Below are 13,627 nucleotides of genomic sequence, written 5' to 3' on the forward strand. Positions count from 1 at the left end.
TCTGCATCACCCTTGTAGGTCACTGGTGTTCTGTCGGTCACCACCAATTCATTCTCTCTCTCTCTCCCTGCATCTGCATCACCCTTGTAGGTCACTGGTGTTCTGTCGGTCACCACCAATTCATTCGTTCGTCTTATAACACGACAAAAAATGTGCAAAATCGGTAAAAAATTCAGGAAGTTCTGGCGCAGGATCCGTGGGAGGCGCGGCGCCCCCGCGGATGACGGCGCCGAGCCTCCTGACGCGGATGGCCTGCAGCAGGGCCACGCGCAGGGGGCTGCAGGGGTTATCGGGGGCGTGGAGGAGGGGCAGGAGAGAGACCACTCTCAGGAGGGTGTCGAGGATCTGGAGGAGGGGCAGGAGAGAGACCACTCTCAGGAGGGCGTCAAGGATCTGGAGGAGGGGCAGGGGCGAGACCAGACTCAGGAGGGCGTCGGGGGTGTGGAGGAGGGGCAGGAGCGGGACCACGCCTAGGAGGCTCTCGAGGATCTGGAGGAGGTGCAGGAAGAAGGAACGAAGCCTCCCTGCCCCAACCCGGACCCTCTGTGGGAGCTGCGGAAGGACCTAGTTACACAGAGGGTAGAACTGGCGCGGCTTCGGCTTGAGCTGGCAGATGAGAAGGCTGATAACGATCGGCTGCGGTGGCAGGTACGGGAGCAAGAGGTGCTGACGCGGGACCTTGAGGCCTCCCAGGTCCTGGTGAGGCAGTTGCAACGTGAGGTGGAGGAACGGAATCTAATGATGGAAGAATTGGCGAGGTACCTGGGACGGCTCAAGGGACAGATGCAGGTACAGGAGGGTGTGGCCAGGGATGGACGGGGACGGGACGACAGAGAAGATCAAGGTGACGGGGCTGACGGCGCCACGCCCTCACCCCCTGCTGAGGAAGACCCAGCCCAGCAGGAAAGCCCCGCACAGTCCCAAGCCCTGAAGAAGAGGAAAAGGAAAAGAAAGAAGAAGAAAAATACAGCTCCTGACTCGAGAGCCTCACCTGAACCGGAACCTCCCACATGTACCTCAACAGAACCAAAACCCCCCACCCAAGCACACCCAACCCCACCACAGCCAAAACCCCCCACCACAACATCGGCAAAGAACCCCACCACAACATCGGCAAAGAACCCCACCACAACATCGGCAAAACCCGCCACCACAACATCGGCAAAGAACCCCACCACAACATCGGCAAAGAACCCCACCACAACATCGGCAAAGAACCCCACCACAACATCGGCAAAGAACCCCACCACAACATCGGCAAAGAACCCCACCACAACATCGGCAAAGAACCCCACCACAACATCGGCAAAGAACCCCACCACAACATCGGCAAAGAACCCCACCACAACATCGGCAAAGAACCCCACCACAACATCGGCAAAGAACCCCACCACAACATCGGCAAAGAACCCCACCACAACATCGGTAAAGAACCCCACCACAACATCGGCAAAGAACCCCACCACAACATCGGCAAAACCCGCCACCCAGGCCATGCCATAGCCAGCCCCGGCCCCCCCAGGCCAGCCGGGGCCAGCACAAAACAAGGCCACAAAACAAAAGCAAAGGTCGGCACAAATGGCCCCACCCCCCCAGACGCCTCCCCTGGTGGTGCGCTACATGTCTATGGACGCCCACCAGCAGGCCACCCTCAGGGGGCTTAACGGGGACACGTGTAACGCATTGACCGACTTTTACGCCGTAGGGTTCAAGTTTCCCGTCACGGTGGGTGCGCCTGTATGCCTGACTGGCACTCGGCTCAACGTTGAGGCCGCCCTCGCTTACATACTGAACACTTACGGCGGCCAGGTGCTGGGTGCAGCCAGCCACGGGCCAGGCCAGGCCAAGGCCACACCCAGACCACCACGCCACCCACCACGCCACCAGCCCCGCCTACACCCCTCACAAGACGCACTGCGCGGGCAGTGGGTGTGATCTGTGACTCCCGTAGGCCCTGAGGGCGGGGCAGGACAAAATGCATTGGTGAAAGTTTGCGTGAAGGTATGTGTGTGTGTGTGAATGTGTGAGTGTATGTATGTGAGTGTGCATGTGTGTGTGTACAGTATGTGTGTGTGTGTGTGTGTGCATGTGAGTGTGTATGCGTGTGTATGTGTGGCTGTGTTCCCGAAAATATGACACACGCATTGGAACTGTCCTCCATGGAGGTACACCCAGTGAGGTGTACCTCCATGGAAGTACACCCACTGAGGTGTACCACCATGGAAGTACACCCACTGAGGTGTACCTCCATGGAAGTACACCCAGTGAGGTGTACCTCCATGGAAGTACACCCAGTGAGGTGTACCTCCATGGAAGTACACCCACTGAGGTGTACCTCCATGGAAGTACACCCACTGAGGTGTACCTCCATGGAGGACAGTCCCAGTGCGTGTGTCATTCTTTCGGGAACACAGCCACACACACACACACGCTCACACTCACACGCACACACTCACACTCACGCGCACACATACACACACTCACGTACATTGACAGACACTCACATACATACACTCTGTGTGAATGTGTGTGTGTGTGCGTGTATGTATGTGTATGTAGGTTAAGTGTAGGTTAAGTCAGCATGACTGCTTCTCTTTTGTCTTACTTTTCTTGGCCTTACATGTCTGTATACACCAGTGACTGCCTTATATCATGGCCTTACATGTCTGTATACACCAGTGACTGCCTTATATCATGGCCTTACATGTCTGTATACACCAGTGACTGCCTTATATCATGGCCTTACATGTCTATACACCAGTGACTGCCTTATATCATGGCCTTACATGTCTATACACCAGTGACTGCCTTATATCATGGCCTTACATGTCTGTATACACCAGTGACTGCCTTATATCATGGCCTTACGTGTCTGTATACACCAGTGACTGCCTTATATCATGGCCTTACATGTCTATACACCAGTGACTGCCTTATATCATGGCCTTACATGTCTGTATACACCAGTGACTGCCTTATATCATGGCCTTACATGTCTGTATACACCAGTGACTGCCTTATATCATGGCCTTACATGTCTGTATACACCAGTGACTGCCTTATATCATGGCCTTACATGTCTGTATACACCAGTCACTGCCTTATATCATGGCCTTACATGTCTCTATACACCAGTCACTGCCTTATATCATGGCCTTACATGTCTGTATACACAAGTCACTGCCTTATATCATGGCCTTACATGTCTATACACCAGTCACTGCCTTATATCATGGCCTTACATGTCTGTATACACCAGTCACTGCCTTATATCATGCCATCCTGCACTCTTCACCCTACCAGTAGTAGATGCCATCCTGCACTCTTCACCCTACCAGTAGTAGATGCCATCCTGCACTCTTCACCCTACCACTACTACTACTAGTACTAGTAGCACATTATTGCCTACTTAACTTACCCCATTCTTCCTCCTCCTCCTTCCCTCCCTCTTCCTTTCCTTCCTCTTCTTCCTATCTTCCTTCCTCCCATCCTACTCCTCACTCTTCCTTCCTCCCTTCCCTATCCTCCCTTCTCCCTTTCGCTTTTCCTCCCTCCTCCACCCCATCCTTCTCTTTCTCTCTTTCCATTCTCCCCTTTGTCACCCCCTCCTTCCTCCCTTCCCTTTTCTTCTCCTCCCCTTTCGCATGGTGTGTGTGTGTGTGTGTGTGTGTGTGTGTGTGTGTGTGTGTGTCATATTGGAGCCACCACGTGAAGGCGTCCCCCTCCAACACCGTCTTGTACCTAACGCCTCACTATTAGCTGTTTATTTCAGTCTGTAATAACAGATTAAAGCCACCTCAATGCTAGTCATGAAGAAGTGCTTCCTCTCTCTCTCTCTTTCTCTCTCTCTCTCTCTCCCTTTTTCCTTTCACCTTCATTCATCTCTCTCTCTCTCTCTCTCTCTCTCTCTGTATCCACCCGTCTTCTCGCTGGTTAAGGAAGCTCCCTAACACCTCTCCCACGGCGATTTATTTTGTTTCGTTCACCTTGCCGTTCTCGTCTGTGTTCCTTAAATCCTTCCAATATCACCACACTCTGCATAAATAACATACGAAACGATGTTGACCAGCCGTATCCAAAAATAAATCGATAAGGAAGTGGTGTTAGGGAATATACCGGTAATCTTGAAGGAATTTAAGGTGATGTTTGGAGTCAAGGCTAAAACACACTGACTGCTTACATGCATACACACATGTGCGTACGTACACACACACATACACTCATGTGCATACGTTTACACACACACATTCATACATGCATACACACAGCCACACAGAGACAGACGTATGCAAACAGACATAAACACATACATACATACATACATACACAACATACATACATACATATACATACATACATACACGTACATAGAAACACATACATACATACATACATACACATCCACAGTCATACAAACAGATACCGGTATATACAAGCGCACACACACACACACACACACACACACACACACACACACACACACACACACACACACAGCAACACAGACATATACAAACTCTCTCTCTCTCTCTCTCTCTCTCTCACACACACACACACACACACACACACACACACAGCAACACAAACAGACATATACAAATACACGCTCTCTCTCTCTCTCTCTCTCTCTCTCTCTCTCTCTCTCTCTCTCTCACACACACACACACACACACACACACACACACACACACACAGCAACACAGACATATACAAACTCTCTCTCTCTCTCACACACACACACACACACACACTGCCAGTCACGCCGCACCTCCAGCACATACAGTCAGTAAACATGGAAGCAAACATTAGCCTTTCCTTGGGTCCCCTTCATGCGGTGCCACAGATAATAATAATAATAATAATGATGATGATAATAAAAATAATAATAATAATAATGATGATAATAATAATAATAATAATAATGATGCTGATAATAATAATAATAATAATAATAATAGCAAATGTTTGGATCCTCTAGGGAGGTGGTGAAGTGGGCAGTGAGAAAGCCTGGGATGTAGAAGTGGCTGGTTAGGGTGGTTATGGCTATGTATGTGGGTGCTCACACCCAGGTAAAGGTGAATGGAGATCTGAGTGATGAGTTTCCAGTGAATGATGGTGTGCATCAGGGGTCAGTCCTGAGCCCCTTGTTGTTTGTCATGGCACTTGAAGCCCTCTCACGTGACTTCAGAAAGGGACTCCCGTGGGAGATGTTGTGTGTTGATGATTTTGTGATGATTGCAGAGAACGAAAGGGAGGAGGAGGAAAGATTTAGGAAGTGGAGACAAGGCATGAGGCACAAGGGCTTAAGAGTAAATGCAAATAAAACAAAAGTGATGGTATCTATGGTTGGTGGCGGTACTGTAAAGGAAGAGGGAGAGTGGCCATGTGCGATTTGACACATGGGCGGGGGAAGTAATTCTATATTGTGTAGTGTCAGTGATAAGTGGGTGCATAAGAGATGTAGTGGTATTAGAGGTAGACTGCGAGATAATGCAGTGTTTGTGATAAGTGGGTGCATAAGAGATGTAGTGGTATTAGAGGTAGACTGCAAGATAATGCAGTGTTTGTGATAAATGGGTGCATAACAGATGTAGTGGTATTAGAGGTAGACTGCGAGATAATGCAGTGTTTGTGATAAATGTGTGCATAACAGATGTTGTGGTATTAGAGGTAGACTGCAAGATAATGCAGTGTTTGTGATAAATGGGTGCATAACAGATGTAGTGGTATTAGAGGTAGACTGCAAGATAATGCTGATTTCATGTGTGCGGTGTGTCGGGGAGGGCAGGTGGGGACTGTCAGGCATGAAAGGACTGATCCTGCTGGTGAGTCTCTTGAGTGTGTGGAAGAGTTTGTTATTTGTGCTGGAGGTGGGGCAGGAGCTAGCTCTGTGGCTAGAGTGAGGAGAGGTTAGAAGAAGTTCAGGGAACTGTTGCCCCTCCTAACATGGAGAGGGCTCTCCCTCCGTGCTAAGGGGTCTCTGTATGCAGCGTGTTAGAGGTGTAATGCTGTTTGGCAGTGAGACCTGGGCAGTAAAAAAAGAGGATATTCGCAGACTCAAACGCACGAAAATGACAATGATTAGGTGGCTGTGTAGTGCGTCCCTGAGTGCAAGGCCTGAGGGGGGGGGGCGGAGGCTGGGTTTACGATGGAAGAGCTGAGAGGAAGGATGGGACTGGAGTGTATTTGTGCTGTGATGAGGAGGGGTAGACTGAGGTGGTTTGGGCATGTGGAGTGTATGGGGGATGGTAATCAGATACACACACGAATATATACACATCCAAATATACATTTCTACAGCCACACACACACACACACACACACACACACACACACACACACACACACACACACACACACACACACACACACACACTAACTTGGCCTAACATCACCATCTCTCCATCTTGAATGCTGAGTCGGAACAACAGATTAACACTAGAATATGATGCTAGTCACGAAGAAGTGCATGGAAAGGATTTAGAGCCGAAACATTGAGAACTATGGAAGGAAGGGAGGGAGGGAGGAAGGAAGGAAAGAGAGAAGGAAGGAAGGAATGACGGAAGAAAATAGTGAAGGGTAGAAGGAAGAAAGGAAGAGAGAGAGAGAGAGAGAGAGAGAGAGAGAGAGAGAGAGAGAGAAGTAATATGCGTCGCAAAAATACAGGAGGGAGAGGAGGAGAGCGGAGGGGAGGGGAAGGGAGAGAAGAGGAAAGGAGAGGAGAGGAGAGGAGAGGGGAAAGGAGAGAAGAAGAAGAAAGGAGGGGAGGGGAGGGGAGGGGAGGGGAAAGGAAGGGGAATTACTCCAAAGCCAGTGTGACGTCAAACCTACATATCTCTAAATGCATCTCCAGTCTCTCCCATCCTCCCCTTTCTCTCTCTCTCTCTCTCTCTCTCTCTCTCTCTCTCTCTCTCTCTCTATCAATATGTCTATTTATCAGTCTATCTACTTCTCACTAGCCATCTCTCTCTCTCTCTCTCTCTCTCTCTCTCTCTCTCTCTCTCTCACACACACACACACACACACACAAAAACAGCAAGACAGACATATACAAACTCTCTCTCTCTCTCTCACACACACACACACACACACACACACACACACACACACACACACACACACACACACACACACACACTGCCAGTCACGCCGCACCTCCAGCACATACAGTCATTAAATATGGAAGCAAACATTAGCCTTTCCTTGGGTCCCCTTCATGCGGTGCCACAGATAATAATAATAATGATGATGATGATAATAATAATAATAATAATAATAATAGCAAATGTTTGGATCCTCTAGGGAGGTGGTGAAGTGGGCAATGAGAAAGCCTGGGATGTAGAAGTGGCTGGTTAGGGTGGTTATGGCTATGTATGTGGGTGCTCACACCCAGGTAAAGGTGAATGGAGATCTGAGTGATGAGTTTCCAGTGAATGATGGTGTGCATCAGGGGTCAGTCCTGAGCCCCTTGTTGTTTGTCATGGCACTTGAAGCCCTCTCACGTGACTTCAGAAAGGGACTCCCGTGGGAGATGTTGTGTGTTGATGATTTTGTGATGATTGCAGAGAACGAAAGGGAGGAGGAGGAAAGATTTAGAAAGTGGAGACAAGGTATGAGGCACAAGGGCTTAAGAGTAAATGCAGATAAAACAAAAGTGATGGTATCTATGGTTGGTGGCGGTACTGTAAAGGAAGAGGGAGAGTGGCCATGTGCGATTTGACACATGGGCGTGGGAAGTAATTCTATATTGTGCAGTGTGTGATAAATGAGTGCACAAGAGATGTAGTGGTATTAGCGGTAGACTGCAAGATAATGCAGTGTTTGTGATAAGTGGGTGCACAAGAGATGTAGTGGTATTAGAGGTAGACTGCAAGATAATGCAGTGTTTGTGATAAGTGGGTGCACAAGAGATGTAGTGGTATTAGAGGTAGACTGCAAGATAATGCAGTGTTTGTGATAAATGGGTGCATAAGAGATGTAGTGGTATTAGAGGTAGACTGCAAGATAATGCAGTGTTTGTGATAAATGAGTGCACAAGAGATGTAGTGGTATTAGAGGTAGACTGCGAGATAATGCAGTGTTTGTGATAAATGAGTGCACAAGAGATGTAGTGGTATTAGAGGTAGACTGCGAGATAATGCAGTGTTTGTGATAAATGAGTGCATAAGAGATGTAGTGGTATTAGAGGTAGACTTCGAGATAATGCAGTGTTTGTGATAAATGGGTGCATAAGAGATGTAGTGGTATTAGAGGTAGACTGCGAGATAATGCAGTGTTTGTGATAAATGGGTGCATAAGAGATGTAGTGGTATTAGAGGTAGACTGCGAGATAATGCAGTGTTTGTGATAAATGGGTGCATAAGAGATGTAGTGGCATTAGAGGTAGACTGCGAGATAATGCAGTGTTTGTGATAAATGGGTGCATAACAGATGTTGTGGTATTAGAGGTAGACTGCGAGATAATGCAGTGTTTGTGATAAATGGGTGCATAAGAGATGTAGTGGTATTAGAGGTAGACTGCAAGATAATGCTGATTTCATGTGTGCGGTGTGTCGGGGAGGGCAGGTGGGGACTGTCAGGCATGAAAGGACTGATCCTGCTGGTGAGTCTCTTGAGTGTGTGGAAGAGTTTTGTTATTTGTGCTGGAGGTGGGGCAGGAGCTACAGTAGCTCTGTGGCTGGAGTGAGGAGAGGTTAGAAGAAGTTCAGGGAGCTGTTGCCCCTCCTAACATGGAGAGGGCTCTCCCTCCGTGCTAAGGGGTCTTTGTATGCAGCGTGTTTTAGAGGTGTAATGCTGTTTGGCAGTGAGACCTGGGCAGTAAAAAATGAGGATATTCGCAGACTCAAACGCACGAAAATGACGATGATTAGGTGGATGTGTAGTGCGTCCCTGAATGCAAGGCCTGGCGGGGGGGGGGGGCGGAGGCTGGGTTTACGATGGAAGAGCTGAGAGGAAGGATGGGACTGGAGTGTATTTGTGTTGTGATGAGGAGGGGTGGATTGAGGTGGTTTGGGCATGTGGAGTGTATGGGGGATGATAATCAGATACACACACGAATATATACACATCCAAATATACATTTCTACAGCCACACACACACACACACACACACACACACACACACACACTAACTTGGCCTAACATCACCATCTCTCCATCTTGAATGCTGAGTCGAAACAACAGATTAACACTAGAATATGATGCTAGTCACGAAGAAGAGCATGGAAAGGATTTAGAGCCGAAACATTGAGAACTATGGAAGGAAGGGAGGAAGGAAGAGAGGGAAGGAGGAAAGAAGGAAAGAAAGAAGGAAGGAAGGAAGGACGAAAGAAAATAGTGAAGGGAAGAAGAAAGAAAGGAAGGAAAAGAGAGAGAGAGAGAGAGAGAGAGAGAGAGAGAAGTAATATGTGTCGCAAAATACAGGAGTGAGAGGAGGAGAGCGGAGGGGAGGGGAAGGGAGAGAAGAGGAAAGGAGAGAAGGAGAGGCGAGGGGAAGGGAGAGAAGAGGAAAGGAGGGGAGGGGAGGGGAGGGGAGGGGAGGGGAGGGGAGGGGAAAGGAAGGGGAATTACTCCAAAGCCAGTGTGACGTCAAACCTACATATCTCTAAATGCATCTCCAGTTTCTCCCATCCTTCCCTTTCTCTCTCTCTCTCTATCAATCTGTCTATCAGTCTATCTACTTCTCACTAGCCATCTCTCTCTCTCTCTCTCTCTCTCTCCCTGCCTCACTACATGCTGTATATTCACGTGCCAACGCCATTCCGTCTGTCCTTCAACATTTCCCTCTCTGTGTTTTATGCTACTGTTCTTTACACTCCTCAAACTGCCTCTGTCACCCTGTTTACCTTCTGTCTGCCCTCCCTCCAACTCACCCCCCCCTCTCTTTCTCATATATCTCTCCACTCCATCCCTCCAACTCATCCTTGGTCTCCCCCTCCCTCTCTTCCCCTCCTCCTCACTCACACTCTCCTTGTCAGTCTCTCATCCTCCATCCTCTCCACCTGGCCAAACCATCTCAGTGTATTTCTCTTAACACTTTCAGTCACATCCACAGCAACACAACACTCCTTTACTTCCTCATTTGTCTGTCTGTCTCTGCATGTGTCTGTCTGTCTCTCCATGTGTCTGTCTGTCTGTCTCTCCATGTGTCTGTCTGTCTCTCCATGTGTCTGTCTGTCTCTCCATGTGTCTGTCTGTCTCTCCATGTGTCTGTCTGTCTCTCCACGCGTCTGTCTGTCTCTCCATGTGTCTGTCTGTCTGTCTCTCCATGTGTCTGTCTGTCTCTCCATGTGTCTGTCTGTCTGTCTCTCCATGTGTCTGTCTGTCTCTCCATGTGTCTGTCTGTCTGTCTCTCCATGTGTCTGTCTGTCTGTCTCTCCATGTGTCTGTCTGTCTCTCCATGTGTCTGTCTGTCTCTCCATGTGTGTGTGTGTGTGTGTGTGTGTGTGTGTGTGTGTGTAGGGACATTCTATGTATCTACCTATCTAACCATCTATCCATCTATCTATCTATCTATTTATCTATCTATCACTCTCCTTGTCTCTCTCGAGACGAATCCTGTTTCCCTTCTGTGTAATACACTGAATATTAATGTGTATATTGCTGCAACGTACATCTATCTATCTGTCTATCTGTCTATCTATCTATAGCCCGACACCCTAATCCTGCAAAGGGTGACCGCAGACAAACCGCCTCCAAGTCGCTCTGTCACCCACCATTTGACTGCCCTCCCCCCAACTCACTCCCCCCTCCCTCTTATACCTCTCAACTCCATCCCTCCACCTCATCCTCGGTCTACCCCTCCCTCCACTTCACCTACATACACCCTCTTAGTCTTACATTCTCCATTCACTCCACATGCCCAACGCAGAGAGGAAATTGATTCGTCTGGAGATAGATAGATAGACAGAGATAGACAGATAGGTAGATAGACAAAGATAGATAGATAGAAAGAGAGAGATAGGTAGATGGATAGATAGATAGGTGGATGGATAGATAGATAGGTAGATGGATAGATAGACAGATAGATAGATAGATGGATAGATAGACAGAAAGACAGACAGATGGATAGATAGATAGATAGATAGGCAATGAAGGACGTAGGTACTGGAGTGAGGAGTGTTAGGAGGGAGGGAGAGAAGGAAGGAAGGAAGAAGGAGGGAGGAGTGTGAAGTACTGACAGGAAGTTGTTAATTTTACCATAGCCTATCTGATGTCCCCACACACACACACACACACACACACACACACACACACACCGCTCGCTGGTGCAGTGGTAACGTTCCCGCATGCCAACTGGTGGACGGGAGTTCGCGCCTCGCTCAGGTTGCGAAAAGTTTCACTGACGAAGTGGGTGATTACTGTCCCCCTTGAGCAAGGGGACGGGTGTGCATGTGTGAAGGTCACAGCCTTGCCCTTAGATCGGACTATATGAGCTCTCAGCTCCCTTCCGGGAGGGTAAAAGCTGACGATCACGACCATCAAGTGATCCTGACCGACCCGGTGAATTACACACACACACACACACACACACACGTTAACAATCGCCTTTTCTCATTGGCATCATCACCGCAGAGATAAGTCATCATCTTTATCACCCCCCCCCCCTCGTCAGTCTCTCGCTCTCGATTTAGACAGATAAAAATACAAACATGCACTTACTGGAAAAGAGTATAAAAGAAGGAACAAGTGACTGTGTATGTCCATATGGGAAGGGTACCAGGGAGGGTGTGTAAGGTGCTGGGAAGGGTGTGTAAGGTGCTGGGAAGGGTGTGTAAGGTGCTGGGAAGGGTGTGTAAGGTGCTGGGAAGGGTGTGTAAGTGCTGGGGTGTTTAAGGTGCTGGGAAGGGTGTGTAAGGTGCTGGGAAGGGTGTGTAAGGTGCTGGGAAGGGTGTGTAAGGTGTTGGGAAGGGTGTGTAAGGTGCTGGGAAGGGTGTGTAAGGTGTTGGGAAGGGTGTGTAAGGTGCTGGGAAGGGTGTGTAAGGTGTTGGGAAGGGTGTGTAAGATGCTGGGAAGGGTGTGTAAGGTGCTGGGAAGGGTTTGTAAGGTGCTGGGAAGGGTGTGTAAGGTGCTGGGAAGGGTGTGTAAGGTGCTGGGAAGGGTGTGTAAGGTGCTGGGAAGGGTGTGTAAGATGCTGGGAAGGGTGTGTAAGGTGCTGGGAAGGGTGTGTAAGGTGCTGGGAAGGGTGTGTAAGGTGCTGGGAAGGGTGTGTAAGATGCTGGGAAGGGTGTGTAAGGTGCTGGGAAGGGTGTGTAAGATGCTGGGAAGGGTGTGTAAGGTGCTGGGAAGGGTGTGTAAGGTGCTGGGAAGGGTGTGTAAGGTGCTGGGAAGGGTTTGTAAGGTGCTGGGAAGGGTGTGTAAGGTGCTGGGAAGGGTGTGTAAGATCGACAGCGAACTATTACACAACTCATCAAGACACAGGCATAAGTATATAATTTGTGTATTCTTAAATAATCTCGCTACGTAACTACACCTGCTATTTGTCACTGCATCGCGGTATCTGTCACAATACATTATATTCGTCTAAGGGAAGCAAAAGAAAATTGTACCGTGACTTCCTCTCTAAGTCTCTTAAAAGGTAACATTTAGTACTGCTGAGGTTTATACTAATTTTGGGGAGAGAATTTGAAACTAGATAGGAAATGCCAGATGTGGGAATTTTGTTCGTAATTATTGACCTTGGCTTCATTCTACCGTTAGGAAATCCATAATATCCGGCAAGAGCTTAGCATCCATGGAAATAAAGTAAACATATAAATCTTTTACACAGCTAATTCGATCATAAGAGCAGCGATACTAGCATATAAACCAGCGAATTGATCAAAACCATGATACCAATTTGAACTTCGCGGGCATCACATGGGAAACGCAGGCAAGGTTCCAAAATTATAAATGTTTTGAGCGTTCGGTGCACGTGTATAAAATTGTTTGTTTATCTTTCAGTTTGAACGCAACCAAGCCAAAAAATATAAAAATCGAAATAATCAACCAAACAAAATTATTTCTAATGCTTTTAAAATACAGTGAAGGTATATTAAATCTCGGAAATTGGTTTATGATCTTTATGAATACTTCCGAAGTTCCGAGGTTGGCGTTGGGAGTGTAAGTGTAACCGACGCCATGTTTTGAGAGAAAATTTAGGGAGTGTTGAAGTGAGTATCCTGCCTTGATTCCACATTTTCAGGCGGTTACGGTCAATTTACTTGTATTATTGTGCTTGTGAAAATTAGATATGGCATTGGAGATAACTTAGAGGTGAACATTTCTAGTGAGTATTCGTGTTTCGTGATTATAAAGGGCGACAAAGTCCAAGCAGATGGTGAAGAAGGCTGGCGTCGTGAGTATCCTGGTCCACTTCCATAATTTTACCTCTAGCATCAGATTTACCTGCATAATTCTGCTTGTTAATATTAAATATGTTAATGGAGATTCCTAGGGTATAGATATGTGATGGAAATATTCGTGTTTTGAGATGGTTGAAGGAATGGTGGTGTAAATGGAAGAACAGACGCCGAAGAAGGCCAGTTTAGGTATCCTGTTCTGATTCGTGTTTCGGCAGCTTCCATCTAATTTACTTACACAGTTCTACTCACTATTGTTAGATAGAGATTATCAGGGTGTAGAGATT

The sequence above is a fragment of the Coenobita brevimanus genome, unplaced genomic scaffold, assembly GCF_032717465.1.
Source record: "Coenobita brevimanus isolate Jiangsu-jjx unplaced genomic scaffold, ASM3271746v2 jjx.HiC_scaffold_370, whole genome shotgun sequence".
NCBI classification, from domain to species: Eukaryota; Metazoa; Arthropoda; class Malacostraca; order Decapoda; family Coenobitidae; genus Coenobita; species Coenobita brevimanus.